Source organism: Camelus bactrianus, chromosome 4 (assembly GCF_048773025.1).
Source record: "Camelus bactrianus isolate YW-2024 breed Bactrian camel chromosome 4, ASM4877302v1, whole genome shotgun sequence".
NCBI lineage: Eukaryota > Metazoa > Chordata > Mammalia > Artiodactyla > Camelidae > Camelus > Camelus bactrianus.
In genome coordinates, this window is record NC_133542.1 from 11,952,022 (window position 1) to 11,978,109 (window position 26,088).

The 26,088-nt window shown below is 35.7% G+C and overlaps 1 long non-coding RNA gene across 4 annotated transcripts in view; it reads right to left on the reverse strand.

Annotated features, from left to right (window-relative positions):
* The window catches only part of LOC141577439 (uncharacterized), a 46,457-nt gene that overhangs the window by 15,168 nt on the left and 5,201 nt on the right, over window positions 1–26,088 (reverse strand). The window contains exons 2-4 of one of the 4 annotated variants that reach the window (XR_012506317.1): window positions 848–987; window positions 309–664; window positions 114–229 (exon numbers count right to left, since the gene is read on the reverse strand). This is a non-coding gene — a long non-coding RNA (uncharacterized LOC141577439). Of the gene's footprint in view, window positions 1–113; window positions 230–308; window positions 665–843; window positions 5,048–26,088 lie in introns of those variants that run through there. The other 3 variants (XR_012506318.1, XR_012506316.1, XR_012506319.1) reach the window with 3 other exon arrangements.

Below are 26,088 nucleotides of genomic sequence, written 5' to 3' on the forward strand. Positions count from 1 at the left end.
AAAATATCCAAAAAATACTGGCTAGAGATGGGAACCTTCCTGAAGCTCTCCTTGTATTTGCTCACACTCTGAGCCATGCTTACTTCCTGCTCTCTCTTCTAGATCCTTCTCACCTTGCCTGTTAAACAGTGTTTGCCTCCAGCATTTTCATCCTTAAAAAGCAAGCAATTCCTGAAGACGCGACTACAGTAGTTCTGTAACTGTTGAGCTGATGGTGTCCTGAGATTATCTGAAAGAAGACATTTCCGTCATTACATTCTCCAATCTCTCTGGCAGCCCTTGCCTCAGAAATGGGAATGTGATCTCACCTTTCACGAATCCAGAGGTCAGAGAAGAAGCAGGTGTACAAGTCCAATGGGCTGGATCGGATGTTGGGTGCAGGGCCAGAAGGACAAGTCCCAGGTACTGGGGCCATCGCTGGGGCAGCGGGACTCAGAAGCACCGCCAGGCGTTGCCTCCAAGATCCCTGCAGCTGCGCTGTCAGTGCTGAAACCTGCCCCTGGAGCCCAAGCCCCAGACGTTCGGTCACTGTCATTTTGAACTAATAATGTGTCCAGGACGTGAGCTTATGCTGAAGTCTCTTGGCCTGAGCCATAGGCATCATTTGTAGAGTCGGGGAAGGAGTTTATTTCCCCCAAAACATGAGTTCTTAGCAAAGAAAATCCTAAAATGACAACCAGAACTCTTAAAAGACAAGGGAATAGATGAGAGGATAAAACGATTTATGCCAAAATGAGGGACTGACTTATGACTGGGCTGGATATAGGTTAGGGTAGAAACAGAAAGCAGTTTTATTTTTCTCCCACCAGGGGCTGCAAACACACTTGGCAGTATCCAGCTTACCTACCTCTGGAGTGCATCCTGACCCGACCTCCGTCTACTATTACTATATCCAGGGCTCTCCAAGGCCAAGATTCAACTTCAGTCTGACTTCCTGCTCTTCCCCTCCTGCTCTGCTCAGGCCTGATGGATGGCATGTAGACTTGCCTGTGGGAGAGAGAGGCATGATCTTGATTTTATTTTTTATCCAGTTAACTTTCTGTTTCTTCCACCGCCCCTCTTATGCTTCTGACTGTCTAGGATTGGGAGCATGGGAAGAAGGACTTGGAAAAAGAAATACAAATGCTTTATGTGTCAAGTTTTTGTTTACTCATTTTTTTGTTTGTTTGTTTTAATGTGGCTTTTGGGTGCCCTCTGTCATGGGCACCATCAAAAAGTTGACTTTCTATCTCAAGGTCCATTTTCACGTTCCTTAGAATATCCTCCTTCCTGGCTCCCCTGCAGGGTGTCCTCTTCCCTGATCTTTGACGTATTTCCCTGTCTGGCTACTCACACCTCTTCCATCTCTTGTCGCTAGCAGAAAATTCCCAGCATCCTTCTGCTAAAGCCCCTCCCGTCACTGGCCAGCCCTTTTGGGTGAGTTGCTTTTAAGACTGCTAGGGCTCTGATAATATGTAGCCCTTGCTGACTTTTGCCTTACCTGGCCATAAGCGGGTAACTCCAGCCGATCTTCTACCTTCAAAATTATGCAGGCAAGAGACAGCCATCAACTTCTTGGTTGGCTTAAAACTAACATTGCTGGGGATTAAGAACTCTTTTGCATTCCTCTCCAGGAGCAGCCTGATAAGGACTAGGATTTGTAGCTCAACAAGCACCCAGTCCAGAAATAGGACGCCTGCTTCCCTTCTTGCAGGCAGCCCATGTTTTTGGAAACATTCTCTCTGGACCCCTTCACCCAGCAGTAGTTGATGGGAGGAGAGGAGCCTCTCCCACCAGCCGGAATGAAGGATGGAAAAAATCCTACCACTTCTTATTCCCATAAGTTTCTCCCAAAGAAGGCTTTCTCAGTGAATCTCCAGTCTACTCTAAACATTGTTCAAAGATGGGTGGTGATAGCGCCTGCAGTGGTTGTAGCAATCTTTAGAATGCAGAGGTTCATACCACACATCCTTAGTTTAAGAGTTTTGGGCTAAATTCCGAAACAATAGCAGTTTAAATAAGAAATAAAAGTAGAACTAGGGATACATTTTCTGATTTATTCTGCCACCCACCTAGTAGTACAGCAGCCAGGCTCGAGAGCTTAGTGTTCTTTTCCCCCACCATGCCCATGTTTCTATTGGCAGATTTAAAAAAAAATTGTGGACAGAGAGGAGACAAGGCTAAAAGGGATGGGAGCACTCAATATACTGCTCCTGTTATCCTGCCTTTGAGAGTCAAGACTCTTGGTTCATGAAAGGTTAACCACATTCTGTGATAGCACTATAGAATACATGTGATTCCTTTTTATCTAAAAATAGAGCTTTCTGAAAAATACAGAACTATATTATTATTTTAATACGTAAGCCTGTGCTCAGTGAGGTTCTAAAATCCTGAAAACTTTCTCGACACAGGAAGCATAAATCAAGGGCCTATATTTAATATCACACAAAGCTGAAATAATCCTACACATTAAGAAAAGAAAAGAACAGAAAAGAAAGAGGAGAGAAAGCACTCTTATAGCTGTAGTACATTAAGCAGATATACGTGGTATTTATCTTCAGTTGGAGCCGCTGAACAGGTGGGAACCATGATTTAATACGCTTTGTTTTAAATCAACATCAGATAGAAGGCACCAAAAGCAAATGTGTAATCTTATCAAGCACAGCAACTGAATTTGAGCTTATCCATTTGCCACTAGAGGCACTGAAACTCATAGAATAAAATTCAATTTTGATTATGTGCACAGATAAAACCAATGCAAAACTCTCTTCAATTTATACAGATAAAATAGATTTTCTTATACGTGGAGCTCATTACAATGTTGAAATAATGTTTAAAAGAGAGAGAGAGAAGGAAAGATTTAAATACTATTATATCTAAATAGAGGAACTAAATGTAATATAATAAATTGTTTATTAATAAGAAACTGGTAATTAAAATAAACATTCCAAACCAGATATGCTATTTAACTATTATCTGTTTTCAAAAATAATGTGTCTCCTGCGAATATGGCATTCAGATACTTTTAATATTCAGTTACACTTTAAAATCATTGACTATTATGACAAAAAACATGTTTCACACTACAGTGTTTATGAAAATTAAAAATATAGTGATTACTGGAAAACATCCTTTGTTTTTATGGAGAAATTCATTATCCCCTAATGGATCTGAAATGCAAAAAAAATTAACAAAGCTTTTTATTTTTAATTAATTAAATTGCAGGTTGGAATTATTTTACTTTGCTCAGTTTGTACAGGTGGAATAAGGCTCTTAAATTAAGTGTCCCCAGAAATAGAAGAAAAATTGAATTATCAGATAATCATAAAAACAAGCTCCAAAAAGAGATTGTACAGTTAATAGACTAATTATTTTGATGAACAGTGCACTTAATTCTTAACCACCTTTCCACAGTGATGACAGCTAGTAGAAAAGCAATTACAGTGTTAGAATTATTCTTACACCTGCTGAGTCTGACCCTTTATGTTTCTATAGGGAATCCAATAGGGTTTGTGATGAATTGAGATGAGATAATACACTTTCTTTGAAGCTGATTGTGTTGCCACATTTACCAGCATCTAGCATAATAATTATCTGACCAAGCATTCTTTGTTATAAGCAATATGTACAAAACGTGGGAAATCAATAATAACTAGAAAATTGAGCTGGCAAAAAGAAATCATTACACATGAGTTGGAGTTACACTCAATTGCATAATAAAATGTTCTTCTACAAGAAGACTTGTGTCAGCCCAAAATTCTCTACAAACATGGAGTTGTACACTAGTGATAACATTTCAGAAAATTAGAAGAAAATGTATCATTCTTGTTTAATGTTAAGTAATAAAGTAATCCTCCACATGTAACCATGTGAGCCTTCAAACACATGTGGAATCAATTTCTCCTTAACATTGCGTAGAATATTTCTTTAATAGTAACTTTTCCTAAAGATGTCCTCATAAGTCAGAAAGTCAAAAATCAACTGACCATCTAAATGGAAGAAGAAAGACTAACTTACATGCTTTCTCCTTTTTCTGCATTACTGGGGGATTTGAGTAAGGATGAGAGTATCTATGAAGCTTGAAAATGAAGAGGGGGTTTTCCATAAACCTGGCTGACTCCATGTTAGAATAGTAGATGCGGGCTTTTGTAATAAATTAAAAGTAGGAAGGATAAAGTGATACTTTGTTAGCATAAGAATATAAACAGTCAGCCCAATGTCATCAGGCAATGTGAAAGTCTCATTATTTGGGGGATAGTTGACCAAGACAGACCAACATGCAAGACCAAGGCAGCATGGGAAGAAAAAAGTGATTGGAAAGAGGGTAATTTGGGTGTGGTGCCAACAATGGTGACTATAAATCTGTCATGCCCACTGAGGAACCACTGGGATGAGAACTAGGATATGGTTCCCACATTCTTCATATTTTCTACCCAGAGTTGATTCTTTTTACACTGCACAAAGCAATGTGAAACTGAAATAATGAATAGTGAATGAATACTAAATGTAGAATAATGTATTTTTCTAGAATCCAATGGATATATTAAGAACTCTCACATTAAGGGATTACCTGTGATTGGAAACATAATTTATTCTTTCTCTTCTTTGTATCCTTACAAAAGTAGCTGAAAGTTGGTCTTGCTGGGATTCTTAGGACCAGGGTGTGTGTGTGTGTGTTTGTTGTGTATGTGTGTGTGCCTGTTGTGTGTGTGTGTGAAGAGAGGCAGGATTCCATAAGCTATTGTCAATTCATTTCACATGAATTATTCTCAGGCCATTCTTTCTCTCTGAAATCCACTGACTAGAGACTGTGCACAGCCTTTATTTACACACCTAACGGTGTGAGGAAAATCACCCTCCAGGAGCTGAACTAAAACCTAGTGAAACATCTGGGGGCTGGGGTGTTGAATTAACTTCCTATTTTCTAGTTCAGAACGTTTCCTATAATTCCATGTGGCCAGCTCCAAATGGCACATCAAATACCATACTTTGTTCTTACTTTAGCTTAGAAACCATTTTTTGTCCATTACTAGTCCATCAGTTCTTTGTGCAATTGTTGGGTTAATATTCTGATGACTTAACACAAAATTCATTGACGTTTCGTGAATGGAGAAGGGAAAAAATAACCCTAGTCAACAAAGGTTACATCGGAGTTTTTTACTGATTAACTTCCACATTGCAGAAGTTAACTAGCATCCTTCGTGAGTTATACAAAAAAAAAAAAAGGGAGGGGGGGTTGTTTGTGTTGGAGTCTCATTCTTTTGTTAAAATGTTAAAAACTCTCAACGTTAATTCATAATGCATATGAATCTATTATTGGTGAGTACTTAAACAGTCTCAGAGAGTAAGACACAGCTAGCTCTGTCTCTGAAGAGTCAGTTACCTGTGGTTAAGACAAGTACTCTGGGGTCAAGTGAACCTGGACTCAAGTGAAAGCTTCACCATTAACCTGAAGCACAATGTTGGGTGAACTCTAAACCTCATTTTTTTTCCCATTTATAAAATAACATCATCCTCATCACGATGTTATAAAGACAAAATGAAATCTTTTAATTAATTTCTCTGATAACATTTGCAAGGTCAACTGCTCTCATTCCTACTGACTCTGAGCTCAAAACATTGTAAATAGAAAATGTTCCCTGAAAAGAGTGCATGTGAAGGGAAGGAAATTCACTGTTTGAACTTGAGAAGCTGGTGCTGGAATTTTTTTATCTGTTTGCATCATCAGTTCTTTGGAGTATCTTTCTTCATTAAAAGTTTCATTTCCATTATGTCTTAGAGAATTGCCTTAGAATTTCTAACCTACCCTTGGCACCCTTTGCTAGCACCTAGCGCTTTTATAAATTTATTCATTTCTTCCTTTATTTTCCTAATTTTTGTGGAAATTTGAGAAAAGAAGAGAGGTATATGAGCGATATTACTCTGTCATGTTGAGCTACAAGTCTCAATGTATTTTTAATTTACATGACATATATATGGATTTTGAGGATAGTTGTACTTTCAACTGTTCCCTGTCCTTGAAAGCTCTCAGAGTTTGCAAACAAGATGACAAGACTTCACAGAGAAGACCCTCTGTGGTAGGCCCCCGAGTTTCATGAAACTTCTCCATCCTTCTGGAAATAACCTGTTGGAATGTAATCCATACATAAGGATATACTCTAGCAGTTATACTGTCAATTGATAAAATATGGATATTTGATCATTAAGAGTTTTTAATATGTGTATATATATTTATATATAGATAAAATACATATACATATTTGGGGGGAGAGGAAAGAGGGTCATGTAAACCTAAACAGTCATCACGTTACCCCACAGGAGCCTGACATTAACAAAGAAGATAATAAATAACTTCTGGGGGATAAGTGACAACATGGGTGCAGCAAGAAGGGACAAAACACACGTATAACTATTAAATACACTTCTATATTTGTTTGGCTGAGTTCAGGCTGGCCCCAGGCTTCTGCACTTGCCAGACAAGTAAGCTGATGATACTCAAAAAAAAATTTTTTTTTAATTCAAGCAGAGCTCCATACCACTTACAACATGAAAATACAAAAAATTCATCAAAGAAAGAAAACTGTCAAAGTCCACTTCCAGCAAAACTTAGGTAGCACTGCTTTCTCTGCATTCAATGCTTTACGTGATTCTAGTACATGTTCTAAAAACAACTGCTCACTTGACTGACAGGTGCATATGTTGATGGATAAACTCAACATGAATACAACAGGTCCATGCAACAGGTCAATGAGCAAGAAGTGAAGAAAATAAGGGTTTCAGATAAATTAGTTCAAAAGGGGGTTTTTAACAAGACTACAAATGCTCTTGGCTGGCCTTAGCTCTCCAAAAGTTTTAAAGTGGCTGGGAAACAATGCAATGTGGTTACCAGTTAACACTGTTATTCAATTCTGTATGAATCTTTTAAAATAATTATTACAACCTAAAGTCAACCAGGTAACAGCACTACAACACAGTACAGACCTGCCCTGAAAAACAATAATATGCTCAACTGACATCTACCACTGTATCATTTTGTAATGGTAATTCACCCTACCTGTCCCATCCCCACCTCCCCGTGCTACACCCTCCCCTCCCCCCAAAAATATAATTTGTGCAAGAAATGTCAGGCTTATTCTATCTGAGAGCTTCAAAGAAAAAGATACACAACATGTAACCAGGTTCAAATATTTTGGGCAAACCCCCCTCAAAAAACAAAGAAATAACCAAAATGACCAAAAAGTAAAGAAAGTGCCTAAAACATAATACAGACATGCACATCAAGAGAGGATCTACCAGGTCAAGAGAAAGTCTTTAATAATAATAACAACAATAATAATATCAGTAGCCTTAATAATCCTTTCTTTTAGTACTGGAATTCTATCCTTTCAGATTCTAATAAGTAATCAACATAACAACGGTCAAAATCAGTTCAAATTTATATTAAGTTATTTAATATCTCACATGTCTAAGCCATTGTGCTAGACAATATGAAGAATATAAAGAGGAAAGGGTGTGGTTCCTGTGTGGATGTGGAGTTAGCACAGTCACAGAGCTGGGTATACAGATACAATAGTTCTTAAAAGGAGGAATTAATAAATACTGAATGTATATTTAATCCCAAAGTCACTGATCTCTATTTCACTGAAGTGAATACAGGGGAAGAAGTGAGCCAAGGGTTCATGGAAAATGGGCCAAATGAAATAGGCAGAGATGCAAGACACAGAAGTGGGTAGAGAAATAAGCTATATAAATGCACCCAGGGAGGGAGGAATTCTTCAGAACATTATAGAATGAGAGGCACACCTGCCGACTGTAGGACAACCGGGCTTCTCTCCTGCTGTTTCTAACTTTTAACTTCCCTCTGCATGAAAGAGAACACACAGTCTTTAGAAGATCAATGTTACATCTTGAATATACATATACATAGCATTTGAGCTCTAGGAATAATAAAGTGTGCCATTTTCTGCTGGAAGAGCCGTAAAGGTTTTGAACTTGACTCAGAGGTGAAAAGTCTCTCCAGAGAAGCTTTCAAATGTTCAGAATTCAGGACATAGTTTTCCTCTAAATATGAACAGAAATCCCAAAGGAGAAAAACCAAAATAAATTAATCAATAGGAGGGTGGGAAAAATAGTGGACCAGCTACTAAGATGGTGTTAGAAACTTGGTAGTTTGATAAATTCAACTTTCTGGGCATACACAGTACAGAGGAAGAACAAATGGGGCAGGCCAAGGAGAGCAAACTTGCTAAGCTATTATACAAAACATACATGCAGAGGAGTGTTTATTATAAAACTGTAAGATTAATTTTAAAGGTTCTTTATTTCTACTGTTTCCTTCCAGGGTCCTGGGAGAGGCTCTAACAATGTGTTTATATGATTGTACATCTTGGAAAATTTGCAAAATAAGTTTGTTAACCGAACTTAGTTAAGATAACAAACTTACAGTTATGGAGGCAGGGGAAGGGGGTGGGGAGGGATAAATTGGGAGTTCGAGATCTGCAGATACTAACTACTATATATAAAATAGATAAACAACAAGTTTATACTGTATAGCACAGGGAACTGTATTCAATATCTTGTAGTAACTTATGGTTAAAAATAATATGAATACAAATAGCTATATGTTCCTATATGTCTGAAATATTGTGCTGTACACCAGAAGTTGACAGAACATTGTTTACTGACTTTAGTTCAATAAAAAATATACTTTAAAAATTTTTTTAATAAAATAAAAATTGAGAGATTTAAGGAAGAAAAAAAAAAACACTGTCTCTTTCCTCTCCAAGTTACCCTCTGTGACAAGTCTCTTCCTGTCAAATCAGGCAGCTTTTTGGTACGACCTCAGTCATTACTGGGATCTAGCCAGAAGGAGGCTGAGTTGCGGACCGGTTTTAGAAGGATGGTATCTGTGATTCCCAGTTACTTCTTCGTAACCAGTTAACTTATTTCTAGCTCTTTCAGGGTAGCAATTACATCTGGCATATTTATCTACTTACTCAGTTTTGCATCCAATTTTGTATTTATAATGTTATTTTATTTTGCTTGAAAAGGTCCCCAGTATTATATAAGCTTCATGACCCACAAAACCCTGGATGAAACATAATTTCTGGAATGGAGAAGTCGATCACAGACTTGAAGGCAAGGAACACAGATTCCAAATCAATATGGTATAAAAACTGAGACAACATGACAGTATTAATAACTCAGTGAGGAATGAGAAGACCTAATTTCTTACCCCAGAACTGTTTAATAGTCATAATAATTTCATCTCTTTTGCATTATCTGTAAAAATGGGAAGGTTAATCCGACTCATGATTCCCAAACACCAGTTCTGAATTGGTGTTCATTCATAACAAAGTTTGAAAGACAATTCATTCCTTCACACATGACTAGAATATTCATTCAACATCTACTATATGTCAGAAACTGCTAGGCACCAAGGTTACATGGACTCTGCCTTCCTGCAGCTGAGAGCCTAGTTTTTTGTTTCGTTCTGTTTTGTCAGTACGGCTGGAGTGTAGAAACGTTAAGCAAATATCACAGAAACGCACACAGAATTGCATATTGCATCTAAGTACTACGAAGATAAAGGAAAAAGAGCCACTGGAGAACACAGTAATTAACTTCTGAAGGAGATAGATAAGGCTTCTCTAAGAAAGTGCCATGTAAGCTGAGATACGGATAAGCCCAAGGTAAGCAAAGACGATGAGGGATTAAAAGAGGAGGCTGAGAGCCTATCAGGCAAGTGGCAAAGTACAAACAACGTCCTGAAGTGGGGCAGAAACACAGCTCACAAGAGCAGTGGTCTCCACATTTTATTTTGATCATGTATAATTGGATAAAAAATTTTGACCACACTACAATGTTTGTTTGTTGTTTGTGTATTTATTCATAAATAGTATATATAAACTATTTTATTTATATTATGTGTATAATACAAAAATAACAAAAATATAAACGTTTAAATGTTAACGTGAATGGTACAGGAGCCTTTCCACTCTCTCAAAAAATTAGCACTATTAATTTGTAATTTAATTCAGCACTGTTAATCAACCAATGTGACCAGATTATGCACATTTACTTTTGAAAATCATGGTTTAATGCTTTTTAATACTGCGAATAAAAGCCTTTGTTTGAAATGATAACCTGTATATATAAAAATAGGAAAAAAAATTCTTCTGTGTAGCACAGGGAACTATATTCAATATTTTGTAATAATCTTTAAAGAAAAAGAATATTAAAACGAATATACATATGTATACACATGACTAGGACATTGTGCTGTACATCAGAAATTGAGACATTGTAACTGAATGTAGTTCAATTTAAAAAACACTCTTTGTTTGATGGCCAGCTGATTTTGATGACTAATTTTAACGGCTATTACAGTCTTAAAATGTAATAGTCCCCCAAAGGAGCAAATCTAAATAAGAAAATTACATGATTAGCTACACTTACCAAATTATGACTTGGGCTTTTCACTTACACGGTAAACCAAAGTTTTTATTAAAAATTGCCTAGCAAATTGCAATTTCTTGTCATCAGTTGTTGGGCATACTAATCAGAATGTGTCATATTTTTAAGTTTTTAAAAAATGAATCTAAAATCATTGAAATTCTTTATCAAAAAATTCTAAGAGATTATAGTACTCTGTTTCTGTAGACATCAAATGTGCACAGATAAGAACATTTATAGGTGATGTAGTCACAGAACTTTCAGCCTGCATCATGTAATGATGGAAATACTTCCACATACCCATCTTCCACAGAGCTCTATCCATAACAAGAGTTTCTTTAAAAGAAAGTATCATTATATTAACTACTATATATAAAATAGACAAACAACAAGTTTCTTCTGTATAGCACAGGGAACTATATTCAATCTTGTAGTAACCTATAATGAAAAAGAATACATGTATGTACATGTACGTACATTTATGACTGAAACGTTATGCTGTACACCAGAAACTGACACATCATTGTAAACTGACTATACTTCAATAAAAAAAAAGGAAGTATCATCTTGTGGTAGCTCATAGTGAAAAAAAGTGACAATATAAACATGTTCATGTATAACTGAAAAATTGTGCTCTACACTAGAATTTGACACAACATTGTAAAAGGACTATTACTCAATTAAAAAAATGTTAAAAAAAAAAAAAAGCAAGTATCATTAGCTGTTTCACTCATTAAAATATCACACTTACCTCAAATAGATTAGGTGATTTTTGTTCTAAAAAATAACTAGTAAATTTGAAATTGAAGACAGTCATATGATAGAAAAGATAAGCACTTTTTTTGAAAAGGAAAACTTAGGAATTTATGTTTAAGTACAACAATTCTTCTAAGAATTTTGCCATGTGTTAACTAGCCAAACTTTCGATATCACAGAAGATTTTGAGAGTCATGGCCCAGTTTATTTCCAACAGATTATAAACACCCTATTAAATATTGTCTTTAAAAGAAAAATTCAGTTAACTCTTAGTAAAAGAGTAAACCCATTAAAAAAAAAAAAAGAAGACAAATGAACTTAAATATAAAACAGAAACAGACTCACAGACATAGAATACAAACTTGTGGTTGCGGGGGGTAGGGGGGTGGGAAGGGACAGACTGGGAGTTTGAAATTTGTAGATACTGACAGGTATACGTAGAATAGATAAACAAGTTTATACTGTATAGTACAGGGAAGTATATACGAGATCTTGTGGTAGCTCATGGTGATAAAGAATGTGACAATGAATGGATGTATGTTCATGTATGAATGAAAAATTGTGCTCTACACTGAAAATTGACACAACATTGTAAACTGATTGTAACTCAATAAAATAAAAAAAGAATTTTTTTAAAGAGTAAATCCATTTTTAAAAGAAAGCCTGGGCTGCCTAAACTGTGGGGCTTTAAAATACTCTCTCTGAAAGTTGACAGACTAGTAAGGGTGAACCCATTTAGCAATCCAAGTTTTCAAGCACCCACTCGTCCCCAGCGAGCTCTCTCATTCCCTGTGATGGTTGCCTTTCTGACAAAGGTAGCAAGGAAGTCATTCTTATTGAAACTAGCAGTCAAGTCTACTTTTATAACTTTGTAGATGAATATTAAATCATAATATTTTCTCTAGTACCTCAATGTAAGATGATCTTCAGACCCCTTTTCATCTTTCTTTGCCTCACTTTGTAAACACCTGCTTTAGAGGAACCAAAACAAAGTCAGGGAGACTGGAGGGCAAAAAGTAAGGGAGTGAGAGACGATGTAGGGACCCTGTGGGACCTTGCAGAGCTGTTAGAGGTCATTTCATGAACAACAGGAGCTGCAGTCAACCAAATGGTGCAATTTTTAGGAAGTTGAAATGTATTTACCAGATTGTCTTTTATTCTGTGGTTGTATTATTATTAGTATTAATGTTTGGTGTTAACTTTTCAAAGAAGTTATAATCATGGCATCATTTCTAAGTTTTTATTGTAATAACATGTAACAGTTAGTGAGATCTACTCTGTCAATTTTTTAAGTGTAGATGATTGTTGACAACAGGGTAAAGTTAAATAGCAGAACTCTACAGCTGATTCATCTCACTGACTGAAACGTTATGCCCGTTGGTTAATAACTCCCCACTTTCCACCATCCTACAGCCCCTGGCAACCACCATTCTACTCTTCGATTTTATGAATTTGACTGTTTTAGATGCCTCCTATAGGTGACATCATGCCATATTTGCTTTTCAGCAACTGGCTTTTTTCACTTTGCATAACATCCTCAAGGTTCATCCATATCGTCACATGTCACAGAATTTCTTGGTCTTTTTTAAAAGCTGAGTAGTATCCCACTGTATGTATATGCCACATTTTCTCTATCCATTCACCTTTTTTTTTAAATGTGTTTGATTTCGTGAAAAGCTAACCCGTATTTTTTTCTTCCACCTCAATTGTTGTTGCTACTGTTTTAAAATTTTAATGGTCTGTGTAATCCAAATATCTGAGAACCACTGGTCTACATAGCATCTATGGTCCTTTTAGTCTCTAAAATTCTGAGATTATATGCTTGAAGAAAAAAATTGAAATCCATTGTGGAAATGAGCCAGTGCATTTTTGATATTGTTTAAGAGTCGGAAGAATAGAAATAAACTATCCTGTGTAAAATGGTTACCTATAATTAAAGATGCCACAGAGATGTGTCCCAGGGGTTGGGACTACCCACAGATTACATAGCTCTTTCTGGTCAGTTTCCTACCTCCTAGGGTATATTATTAAGTATTCTTTACCAAGTGTGCTGATAATTACTTGAAGATCTTAGAAAACCTTCAGTAGTGTAATATGCAGGCATACCTCAGAGATATTGCAGGTCATTTCTAGAACACCACAATAAAGCAAATACCACAATAGAGTCACACAATGTTTTTTGCTTCCCAATACATTTAACATTTAGGTTTTATACTATATTGTACTCTATGAAGTGTATAATTGAATTGTGTTTTTAAAATGTGCATACTTTAATTTAAAAATAATGTTATTGCTAAAAAATGCTAACCATCATCTGAGCTTTCAGCAAGTCATATTCTTTTTGCTGGTAGAGGGTCTTGCCTCAGTGTTGATGGCTGCTGACTGATCAGAGTGACGGTTGTTGAAGACTGAAGTGGCTGTGGGAATTTCTTAAAATAAGACAACAATGAAGTTTGCATCACTGATTTGACTCTTCCTTTCACGCATGGCTTCTGTGTAGCATACAATGATGTTTGATAGCATTTTACCCGTAGGAGAATTTCTTTCTAAAGTCCAGTCAATCCTCTCAAACCCTGCCACTGCTTTATCAACTAAGTTTATGTAATATTCTAAATCTTTTGTCTTTATCTCAACAATCTTCAGAGCATCCTCACCAGACGTAGTTACCATTTCAAGAAACCACTTTCTTTGCTTATTCCTAAGCAACACCTCATCTGTTCAAGTTCTATCATGAGGCTGCAGACATTCAGTCACATTGTCAGGCTCCACTTCTAACTCTGGTTCTCACTATTTCTACCACATCTGCAGTTACTTCCTCCACTAAAGTCTCATACTCTTCAAAGTCATCCATGATAGTAGGAATCTACTTCTAAACTCCTGTTAATGTTGTTATTTTGACTTCGTCCCATCAATTACAAATGTGTTTAATGGCATCTAGAATGGTGTGTCTTTTCCAGAAGGTTTTCAATTTACTTTGCCCAGATCCATCAGAGGAATCACTATCTATGGCAGCTACAGGCTTATGAGTGCATTTCTTCAATAATAAGACTTCAAAGTCAAAATAACTCCTTGATCTATGGGCTACAGAAAGCACATTGTATTAGCAGGCAGGAAAACAACATTAATTTCACTGTACATCTCCATCAGAGCTCTTGGGTGGCTGGGTACATTGGCAACAGACAATAGTGTTTTGAAAGGAATCTTTTTTTTTTTCCTGAGCAGTAGGTCTCAATAGTGGGCTTAAAATACTCAGTAAACCGTGTTGTAAACAGATGTGCTGTCATCCAGGCTTTGTGGTTCCATTTATAGAGCACAGAAAGAGCCAATTTAACATAATTCTTAAGGACCTCGGGAGTTTCAGAACAGTAAATAAGCACTGGTTTCAACTCCAAGTCACCAGGTGCATTAGCTCCTAAAAGAGTGTCAGCCTGTCCTTAAAGCTCTGAAGCCAAGCATTGACTTCTCTTCTTTAGCTATGAGAGTCACAGGTGACATCTTCTTCCAATATAAGGCTGTTTCATCTTACATAGAAAATCTGTTGTTTAGTGTAGCCTCCATCATGAATGATCTGAGCTAGAGCTTCTGGATGACTTGCTGCAGCTTCTACATCTGCACTTGCTGCTTCATCCTGCACTCTGATGTTCTGGAGACAGCTTCTTTCCTTAAAGCTCATGAACCAAACCTTCGCTAGCTTCAGACTTTTCTTCTGCAGCTTCCTCACCTCTCTCAGCCCTCATAGAACTGAAGAGAGTTAAGGGCCTTGCTCTGGATTAGGCGCTGGCTTCAGGAATGTTGTGGCTGGTTTGATCTTCTATCCAGACCACTCAAACTCTCTCCATATCACCAATAAGACTGTTTTGCTTTCTTATCATTCCTGTGTTCACTGGAGGAGCACTGTTAATTTTGCTCAAGAACTTTCCCTTTGCATTCATGCCTTGGCTGACAGGAGCAGGAGGCCCAGCTTTCAGCCTGTCTTGGCTTTTGACATGGCTTCCTCACTAAGCGTAATATTTCTAGCTTTTGATTTGAAGTGACAGAGGTGCGACTCTTCCCTTCCCTTGAACACTTAGAGGCTCTTGTAGGGTTATTAAGCAACCTAACTTCAATATTGTTGTATCTCAGAGAGTGGGAGGCCCCAGGAGAGAGAAAGATGGGGCAATGGCTGGTTGGTGAAGCAGTCAGCACATACAATATTTACTGATTAATTTCACAGTTTGTGGTGCCCCAAAGCAATTACAATAGTAACATCAAAGGTCACTGATCACAGATCATCATAACAAATATAATAATACTTTAAAAGTTTGAAATAGTGCAAGGATTACCAAAATGTGACATGGAGACATGAAGTAAGCCAATGCTATTAGAAAAATGGTGCCAACAGACTTGCTAGACACAGATTTGGCACAAACGTTCAATTTGTATAAAACACAGTATCTGCAGAGCACAATAAAATGAAGCACAGTAAAACAAGGTATGCCTATAACATACTTCAGATAAACAATTGAGACATCACATACATTTTTCAAGTTTCCAAAAATTTATTATTCTATAAGTGAAAAATTCTTGAAATTGAATCAAAGCTAGATTAATTTTTTGCTTGACTATTGTCATATAGACATCACAAATGGCAATGATTCTGTAAAATATAAATATTTATATTTTATTCTCTGGCATTGTCCATGAAAATAAATCCCAAACTTACATGAAACTTCCTTTTATAGCAGCTGATACTTGTCAACTTGTCAAAAAAAGCAAAAAAATAAATTTAAAATAAATTAAAAGCTAAACTGGTTTTGTTTCAATAAATCCATAAATATAATACTTCTTAGAATAAACTTAGATGTTTTCCTCCATCTCTCCAGCAGAAGAGATTTCATTTACACATAGCTAGAATGAGGTCTCATGCTATTCAGACCTCATTATTTTTACCAAGTTATCTGTGACATCTGCAACACATACTTATCTAAAGATATCAGAGATAATTAAAAGTAAACTTCACTTGTCAGAGAAGATATTCAGGGTATAGTGTTTCCTGATGTCATTTTTATTTTATGGAAACAAATATAGGAACCAATATGAATTGTCTTATTTTTTTTACCAGTGCTATGTTTATATTAAACTGTGACTTTCACAGGGCTTTCCACAGTTCTCATCAAAGATTTTCCACAAACTGTATTGTGACTAAAATAATAAAACTCAAATTTTTACAAGGAGCACAAATCTGTGGTGTAAATAAATTTTAAAGGATAAAGGTGTGTATTATAGTCAGGTACAGCAATCAAAGATCTGATACATCATATCTGGACAAACAACTAAAAACCCAGAGTAAGCTAATGCATCCCATTCTAAATTTCATTTTTTTAATCTACAAAAGACTAAAAAGCCTCTTGTCTCCTATCTAATTATGGACTCAGAAAACAATGTTTATTAACTTGCAGTAATAAAATACTTTAAACATATTAAATAAAAATCCCTTAAAAATATTTAGTATTTCAGAGGTAGTATTACGTGTTTGATTGGCATTGTTCATTCCTTAAAGCATACAGTTGAAAAGCTTAAATTTTGTTATGAAAAAGCTCTTGAATACTCTATGTCTTCCAATGAAGGGGAAACACAACCAAATATAAGCATCAGTTTTTAGGAAAAATACATACATTTGTTTCTTAACATCATGAATGCAACTAAATTTGAATTACCCACCCCATGAGCTATTCTCAGTGTTCTGTGTTCCATTTCACAGGAAGATGAATTATCACTTTACCAATGATTAACTCAATGTTCTCTTTTACTTAAATTTCCCTTTTAAATAGAGTATTTCAAGATTTTATAAAAATATGGCTAGGTACATGGGTATGAATAAGTATATCTATGAAAAATTATCTAATAAGCAAATCTTAAATACAGCATTTGAGGTGCTACATTTAAAAAAATTGAAATCCCCAATGGCAATGCTTTACAGTTATATGAGGTTGGGACTGGCCCTCATTAGAAGCTGTGGAAATTAAGGAACAGAATTAAATTCTACCAAGGAGAATAGACATTTAAGTGACGAGTTTTTAAATAGTTTTTATAGTCTTAATATAAAATTGATCTTTCCCTGGGATCATCGTATTTTTCCCAAATGTTTAAGGATACTCTCCATCTAGCTCTAAATAATAATAAAATTTCCCTTCCATTTGGTTATACCAATCTTTATCACGTCTCAGTACAGTATTTAAAGTACAATTGAGTGGGCAATGCTACTTGAGGACCAGAAAATTGCTTAGTGGTAAATTAAGTCTCATTCAAAGCCAAGGAAAGTTAAGCCATCAATAGATTAAATTTCCATTCTTGATAATGCAGACATTTGAACCAACAAATTTTGATGCCTATAAATATATTACTAGCAACTGTTAATTAAGTTGGACATGTAAACTATATAATTTATAATAATACAATTTTGGAATTCAATCCCCAAAGGATTGAAGGTATTTACCAACATTATATGATGCCCCCCTGGTTCTAAGAATATAAGAGCGTGTTAAGTTTGGCCCATGTTTTAAAAAATAAATCGCACTGCTCAAATGTTAACTGTCTCTTCAAAATCTAGAACATTATTTTAATTGCTAAATCTAGTGACTTCTTACCAATTTTCTTCTTTTCTAGTCTCTCTGAAGGCTCTGGCTCTGTTGATCACCTCCTCTTTCTGGAAACTCTCTTGGCTACCAGGAAGTTACTGTCTTCTATTCTTTTTTCCTCTTCGATCATTCTTTCTTACTTTCCTTTATTATCACCTTTTCTTCTTTATCCCTATTGAATTATGTTTTCCCTATTTTTCTGCCTTAAGCCTTCATTTGTGCTACTCTGTGCATTCTCTCTTGATGTGCACTAAATGCTGGCAACTTTAAGTTATAGGTAATATTTTGTAGAATATACTACCTGAAGATACTATAGGCACTTCCATTTCAATAGAACAAAATCTTGCCACATTATTTGTCCTCAACATGTCTTCTTTCTCAGAATTGGTTAAAGACATTATCAAACACCTAGCAGGTTTTTATTATCTGTCTTTTTTAGTTGATTAAAAAAAAAAATGTCTATGCTGTTTCTGTCTCAAATCCTCCCAGACAATCTTAGTCTCTGCAACCAGAGTGATTTTTCTGGAATACAAAACTGACATTGTCACACATCTACTTAAAATATTTCAATTTGTCATCAACATGTAGAAGTAATTTCTGAAACTTTTAGCATGGAGTTCAAGACTTTTCATAATGAAGTTCTACTTCTCCTTCTCTCCATTTCATTCATTCATTCATTCGTAAATTTTGTTATGTCTGTTAATCTGCTAGACCCTAAGAATATGAGATCGTAAATAATATACAGTCCTATCCCTTCTAAGTCTTTTAGTCAGGGTCCCTTACTTCCAGTCTCCACTGTACCCACACAGACTGTTCTACCTTTAAAAATGTCTTGTTTTTCCAAGTCATGCCTTTGCCAGTGAGATCTTCTCTTACTTGAGTGTCCTTGTATTTTTTTCCCATCTCAAAGTATTTAGCTCATCCTTAAAACTAACTGAAATTGAAGCATCTTTTTTTCAAGTTATAAATAATTTCTCGTACTTAATTTCCAATAGTTTTTTCTCTACACTAATTATTGTTTAATTATAATTATTTAGTATCATATGGAAGCTAACACATAATATTACTTTAATGTATAATACCTATGTGTTATAGGGATTAATAGGCCTTTGAAGTTAATAAAATTCAATCTCACATCTTGACTCTATCATTTATTATCCGTGTGTTCCACTCTTAAACTAATTACTTAGTCTGTGTGTCTCTTCCTTGGTATGTGAAAAAGGCTTGATAGATCTAGTTACCTATCTTGATTTAAATGCCTACTCTATGCCTCCATCTCTACAAATTCATTTACTTCTCTAATATGTCCTTGATCATTGAAGTCTATTTAAGCACAGGGATTCTGGTATGTAGATAATGTGTACACAATCGATTCAATGTATTTTATAAAATGCATACCAATACTCATATATGATTATAACCAGGTCCCTGTCTTCCACATTGTCCACTTTTCTTTATTAAGGTGCCAATATTAATAAGAATGGTTTTGTTAAATAATTGGAAGTGTTTATAATCCAATAAAACATGTGCTTATGTAACATTTTAAGTAAAGGCTACCTGACAATAGGCAAATCATTTAGCTATTCTGAACATCAGTGTCCTAATTTATAGAATGGGAAAGTAGTGGTATGGTCCTTTCCAATTCTGAACCCCCATTCTGATTTTTAATTCCACAATCTATAAAACTCTGTTTACAGAAGCAGTACTATAATAGTGATTACCAGAAACTGTGATAGTACTTCATAGATTTTTCAATTTGTATATGCTTTATCTATTTAACTTTAATAGTTTTATGAGATGAGCAAGTTGTCACTATTATCTTTTAAGATGAGAAAATTAATGATAATGATTAAATGACTCTGGCCTGTCAGATAGATAGTTAAAATTCATTCTTCTGTTTTCCAGTCTAGTGTTCCCTCTGCTATGTTAGAAGTTTCCACCAGTAGGCTCAGGATCCCTTGAAGATCTCAGAGCCCTGAATTTTAGATTTCATAAAGCTTAGTAGAAGCATTCACTCAAATTGAAGTCATGCTTATACAAGGGCCTATGAATTTTTGTTTTAACACTTTGTTCTTTTCAATCATAAAAAAATCTATCTATCCATCTATTTATCTACCATTGACATTTGCTTCATAATTTTATGACAAGTGACAAAATGCAATTTGATACGAAAGCAAAAGACCAAGCATCCAAGCCCTACACTCCCATCTCGCTGTTCTTCCTCCTCAGATAGTCTGCCTTTTATCTACATCAAGTTCCCCATGTGTAGAATAGAAAATAACAGCCAGTCAATCAATTCTTCATGATAAAATACACATCTATAAAAAGGAAATAATTCCAATTGGGCCATTAATTTCGATCCTCTAATTTTTTTTCAAGCCTTATCTTACAGTGCTTAAAGCAGTAAAGATGCTACTTTATTATGCAAATCAAGGTTCTGACAGATTCTGAAAGTGCCAAAACCAGGGAAGGAATTGCAAAGAAAGAAGCCATGGCAGGAAATGGAGCAGCCATGTACTGTTAGTTAAAGTGCAAAACGAGGCTATGTCAGAAACATGCCTTGTGGAAATGTGGATATACTCATGAACAACAGGCTTCTGAGTGGTTGTTCCACTAGTCTGTAATTCCCTTGAGTGAGAATATGCTTTTAATTTATTTTGATGTGCATTATATTCCATCATAGGACTGAGAATAGGTACCTAATAAATATTTTGGAGAAGCAGGAAGAATGAGGAATTACTCTGCTGTTTACATGTGTGAACTTGAGCAAAACAGTTAATTGTATCCATTGTAACATGATACTGTGATAGAAAAGAACAAATCAGAGAACAAATCTGACTCCACCTTAGATCTGTTCCTTTGACTTTAACCCTGTGCTCTGTTTCCCATGTTGACTCACGCTGGTTCTGTACCTTTTGTAAAAGAATGTTGCCTATAGCCTGAAATACACAGGATAGCACATTCTCAAGGCTCTGACCTTTAAGGGTATAACACTTTCCCATTCATATAAAGATAAAAATTTGCAGAATAGAAAATAGCATTTGTCTTATTGGAGGTTTACAGGAACACCATGACCTGACCTACGTGGACAAATGCAAGAACAAAGGATTCCAACACCAAGAAGATTTTGCAACAACCAATCACCCCTCTTCCATTTTTAGTATAAAAGGAGCCTGAATTCTGACTTGGGGAAAGATGGTTCTCCAGGACGTTAGTCTGCCATCTTCTCAATCTGCTGGCTTTCCAAATAAAGTTGTTATTCCTTGCCCTGACACCTCATCTCCCGATTTACTGGCCTGTCGTGCAGCAAGTAGAACAAGTTTGGACTCGGTAATAATACTAGTAATAGTTATTTCAAAGAATTATTTTAACTTTTAAATGTGCTTGGTGTTTATTTAAAACTCAGTACATGTTAATTTCCCTTTCACTAATCTTGAATGAATGAATGAATAATTGCTATTTTAGGCAGGACTTTTTTTTTTTTTTGAGCAAATGCCCTAAAACATTTGTGTGCACAGAATATTCTGGAAATAGCAAAAATGTTTGTAATCATACAGCAAAATGGTTCAAAAGGATCACTGATGCAGGGAAATAGACTAAGGATGAGACTATGCAAATAGAGTGAGTTCATGTTTTTAAAGACCTCAGATTCCATACCCAATAATTTCAATTATTTCTTCTAAGAAATGGGAAAGTATTGTAGTTGACCAGGACCATACTTACATTTATAATTTAGAAATAGTCCTTGGGCTGCAGGTAAAACTTGGACTTAGAGAGTGTCTATGCTCATAGAAATTGAGACAAGAGATGATGAGGGCTCTAGATGGGTACAGCAGCATCAGGGATGGTACAGACTGGGTGGATGTGAAGCACATTTAGGTGCTATCTGAATAGGACTTGACAATAGATTAGATGTAGGGATTGCTGGAGAAGAAGGGTCTAAGGATACTTTTAACAGTTCTAGTTTGAAAAACCAGATGAATGAAATGCTATTGACATTCACAAAGATGGGAGCAATTTATATGACATGATGAACTTTCATTGGAGAACAATTAGGTAGAAAAATGTAACTACCATTTATTAGCAGCTAACCTGCCACAAGCATTTTCTTATTTAACCTTCATAACTGCTCCTATATGATAGATACTAGTATTTTCATTTTACATGTAAGAAAAATGAGGCTCAGAGATACTGAGTGCCTTGTTAAAATTAACTGAGGTGATCTAGAATCTGGGTACATGTCTTATTCTGAAGATTATGTCCTTAAATTATACACTACATTATGTGTCATTAAAGATTTGGCAAGTTAGCCTAATGAGGAAAAAGCAAAGCATTTGGCACTATTAAGTCTAGGGAAATAGATATATGTTAATAACAAAACCTTTTTTTTTTTAAATAGCAGAAAAAAAAGTCACTATTTCAGAGTTAGGTTGAGGTCAAAGTAATACAAGTAAAACAACTCACTAAGTCAAAGGATTGTAAAACAGAATTAGAATTAAAATTAAAGACGTTGAAAAATACATCTTTGGGGAATGGTGTATAAAAATGTAAAACATGTCCTCTGGATTCACAGTCGAAGAACAGTGCTCTGTAGGAAAATGTAGGGGGAAAAGTATGGCTACTTTTGTTTTAGAAATTGTTTCATGCTATGTACATTTTGCTTAAACACATGCAAAACTTTATTGTCCTACAAGACAGCAAAGAAGAAGCTCTCATACAGATCAGTAAATAAAGAAAAAATTGCAGCAGCAAAATAAGCCAAAAGTACTATGACCAAGCAAGGCACAGAGGAAAAAATACAAATGGCCAATAAATATATGATAAACATCATACCTATAATTAATCAAAGAAGGAAAAATTAAAACAGTAAGATAACACTATTCGGTTTGCAAATGTCTGTGATATACTGTAATCTAGGGTGAGGGAAAATAGTTACTGATGGAAAATAGTTCTGTTAATCGAAAATAATAATAACAACAACAACAGTAATAATAAAATCTCTGGGAATTTCCTCTCTGGCAGGTACTATCATGATTATTTCACTTTTTTTATCTGTCAAATCTTCAGAGAGATCATATGAAGTAGTTTTATGAAACCCATTGTATAGATAAGAAAAGTGAGCTGCAAAGAATCAGCCTCTGGTCCCACAGGCTGATTGCCTCCAGAGCCCACATTCTGCTGTTACAGGGAAGAACAAATCTGACTCTGTCTTAGATCTGTTCCTTTGGCTCTAACCTCATGCTCTGCTTCCAGTGCTTAGTCATGCTGGTTCTGCACCTTTTGTAAAAGCATGTTGCCTCTAGCCTGAAATACACAGGATAGCCCATTCTTAAGGCTCTAACCTTTAAAGGCGTAACACTTTCCCATTCATATAAAGATTAAATTAAAAAGTTGCAGCAGAATAGAAAATAACATTTGTCTCATTGGAGGTTTACAGGAACATCATGACCTGACCTACGTGGACAGCTGCAAGCACAAAGGATTCTGACACCAAGAAGTTTGCAACAAGCAACCACACCCCTCTCCTTTTTAGGATAAAAGGAGCTTGAATTCTGACTTGGGGAAGATGGTTCCCTAGGACATTAGTCTCCAATCTTCTCGGTCTGCTGGCTTTCCAAATAAAGTCATTACTCTCTGCACCAACACCTCATCTCCTGATTTATTAGCCTGCCGTGTGGTAAGCAGAAAGAGTTTGGACTCAGTAACACTACTACCTTTCTCCAGAAAGGCACCTTCTATCTGGTGGGTACTTAAATAATTAGTTTAACGTGCAAACCCTCTGATCGCGGCAATTCAAGGGTTTCTCTTAAAGTGACTAAAGCTATGACAAAAATTCTGTACAAGGTTAAACACTGTAGTCTATATAATTATATATAATAGTAAGAAATCAGAAACAACCTAGTGTCCAGCAACTAAGAATTAATGATTATATATCAATACTGTGGGTGTAATCTGTATTATTATACTTTAAAGATAATTTGATTACATGAGGGACAACTATAGTACGTTTAATTAGTAAGCAAGTTGCAGAAGAGTCTATACTGTATAATTATAATCTTCATAAACACAAACCTATATAAACATACACACATCTGTGAAATATTACAAAGTTTATTCATGGAAATGTTAACACGCTTATCCCTTAGTGGTTAAGATATGGGTGATACTTCATTGCATGTCTGTCTATTCTAACTTTCCATAGTGAGTATGCTAATTAGTCTCTGTCAAACTCACAAGCACAACACACACAACTCTTCAGGACACATGAGAAATAGTTGAGCAAGTCCAGCAGAAACTGGACTGGAGGACAAAAGCAGCATAGCTCAGTCAACTGGGTGAAATTTGCATCTTTTATCAAACATCTGAAATGTTACTCAAGGACACAGACAGCTTCCTATAAGTTGCACAGAAAGGAGTAAACAATAGGCTACTTTCCTCATTCCCTGCTGACGGATCTGCTCACACTTGCTTTTATGGCTTCTGAGTTTAATCCCTGTTGTGTCCTAAATGATGTCAGTTTCACAGCTTCCTGTGGTAGATAGATTGTTCTAAAAACCCACAGTCTTAATAGTCAAAGAAGCCTTTCCTGATTATCCATTCTAAATGTTCTCACTCAATTTCCTCCTAGTCAGTCTTCCTTGCATCTTGGTGATTATCGATTGTTCCTAATGTCTGCAGACTGACTCATTCTTTGAGGTTTTTATGGCAGCAGCCTGTATTGAGATATTTTTTTCATAGTATAACTCATTGGTGTCCTCATCACCTTAGTTTGACTTCCTTATATTTTCTACAATTGGTTTGTATTTACGTGCTTTTCCAGAGGGCTTAAAGCTCTCATTCCTGGTTCAGATGATTAAAAACGTCTTTTCAGAATATGTGACAGTGTATGATATACAGACTGATAACTTTCTGGTCCGGAGAAAATTTACCCAAAATATGAACACACTAAATGAGCCTTCACTTTGTTTAGTAAGTAGAAATATGGGCAATTTGTTTTCCATGGGTGATTAGGATGCTTTACTGTGAAGCTTACTGACCTTTTAAGCTGATGTTCTGCCAGCCAGTGTGACATTCTGCCCAAGTCTATGATCCGTGAGATTTTCCCCATAGATAGTTGTTAGGAATAGTGTGCTGATGGCACTCAGGGATTGTTTTTGACTTTTTTGCCAGACTGTTTTTGAAATCGGCCTTACTAGGGAATACAGCACAGACTCTGGAAGCAGGCGAGCCTGGGTGTAAGGCCAAATCAACTACTTACTGGCTCTGTGACCATAGGCACGGGTCTTATAGACTTCAAACCTTTGTTTCTTTATAAGAAGATACTCATATTTACCTTAGAGTGTTTCTGTGAAGATTAAACACAATAATAAAGTATTTTCACTCAGAAAATGCTCCATGAATTTTTTTAATGAATTAAGCCAGTAATTAATTTTTATTCTTCTCAAGGCTATAATGATAGCCCTTAAGCATGGACTGAGATCTTGCTGATAAATGGTCCAGTAATACTCAGTTTCTTTGTATGCTTTCCATGGATTGAAATGTTTATTTAAATCCAAATGAATCGTATTTCTCAACGAGAAGTGATATGAACACATCATTTGTTTTAGCATTGATATGGCAATAATTGCTCTCCAAGAATCCTTACTGAGAAAATGAACCCTTATAAACAAAAATGGAAGTATAACCAAGGACTCAGTTATCCATCTAAATTAGTAAGCATATGTCACAAGTGTACAGACTTGTCACTTGGTACTCTAACCTGCCCCTTAACAAGATGCATCTGTTTGCTTTCTCAATGCTATTATTACTAATGTTAAGTTGTACAAAGTATTTATCTTAACAGTGTTCCTTCACCTTCCCTAGACTTGGTTGTTTTAGATCATAGTTGGCAACTTAGTGACTTTTATAATACGGTCTGCTGGTTACACTCACAGTCTTTATGTCAGGCCAACCTGGGATCTATTCTTAGAATTATCATGTATACTGTATCCTCGGGCAAGTACTTAACCTGTCTAGATATCTGTTCTTCACTCATGAGAAGGTCATAATGATATTTTCTACTTTAAAGGGTTATCTTAAGTATTTGTTAAGATAATGTTGATAAAGCATTTAGCACAAACCTTGTCACATTTTAAGTACTCAATTTAACTATGTTAATATCATTAAAATCAGCTTAAAAAGTCATAATGCATATAATTAGTTTTTGGATATGACACCAAAAGCTCAAGAAATTCTGCTATTTGCAGTAATGTGGATGCACATGGAGGACATTATGCTAAGC